This window comes from Octopus bimaculoides, chromosome 19 (genome assembly GCF_001194135.2).
Source record: "Octopus bimaculoides isolate UCB-OBI-ISO-001 chromosome 19, ASM119413v2, whole genome shotgun sequence".
NCBI lineage: Eukaryota > Metazoa > Mollusca > Cephalopoda > Octopoda > Octopodidae > Octopus > Octopus bimaculoides.
This window is the reverse complement of record NC_068999.1, coordinates 36832415-36833634: the sequence shown is the minus strand read 5'-3', so window position 1 is coordinate 36833634 and position 1220 is coordinate 36832415.

The following is a 1220-nucleotide window of genomic DNA, read 5'->3' as shown; positions in this document are numbered from 1 at the left end:
ATAATAATAATAATAATAACAACAACAACAACAACAACAACAACAACAACAACAACAACAACAACAACAACAACAACAACAACAACAACAATAATAATAATAATAATAATAATAATAATAATAATAATAATAATAACAATAAACCCTTTTCGTATATCGCGTCATATACTCTGTAAATTCAATTTAATATATTATATATTAATTTGTTTTTCAAATTCCAGGATTATGAACGGAAGATGATTTCTGGATAAGATGAATTCATTGGGAATTCATGTGAATTCAAGTAAATCTTGTAGTTGAGCAGTTTCCTAACACAAGACTTGCACATGTAAATAGTTTTTGTTTGCAGCTCACATGCAAACAAACAAATTTAACGTTCTGCCAAGATTGGTTTCAGATTTTGGCACAGGGCCAACAATTTCCGGGGAGGGTGTAAGCCGATTACATCGACCCCAGTGCAACTAGTCGTGGCAGAACTGTGGAGCATGTATAGAAGAAAACAACTGGTTTAGAGTCCAAGTTTAGAGTGTAATGTATGATAAATTACGATTCTTTTATGTTGTCATTGATGTAACTTAATCCCAGGGCAGCTCTAAATGAGTAAACTTATGATCAAAGCCATTCCAACCATCATTTAGTTTTATTCTAGAATAGTTATATTATTCAATGTGCCATTTTTTTAATGACTGAGCCTGAAAGAATATACATGTCGTCTGGAGGAATATACATGTCGTCTGGAGGAATATACATGACTGAGCCTGGAGGATTATATTGGGTTGTCCGGAAAGTTCATGCCGATTTATAGTAGCTTGCCTTTCGACTTATTTTAGAATATGGCTGAGTGCATAAAATAGGATTTGACTACACCTCCACTTAGAGCACAGTTTAAGCGATCTTTTCGTGGAAGAAGGTTTATGTTCCTATAACCTGTGTTAATTCTGTAACCCTTTAAAATAGAAGATAAGAAAGTTCGTTTTCGGCACTTCATGCTTTTCTTTTTCCGTAAAGGGAAAAATGCCTCACAAGCAATCAAAGAAATATGCGCAGTTTACGGTGATGTTTCTTTATCCAAAAGAACTGTACGGAAGTGGTTCGCAAGGTTCCGAGCTGGAGATTGTAGCCTTATTGATAAAGAGCGATCAGGCAGACCATCCACTACAAATGATGACCAAATCAAGTCATTAATTGAGAATAACCCACATTGCATAACCCGAGAACTG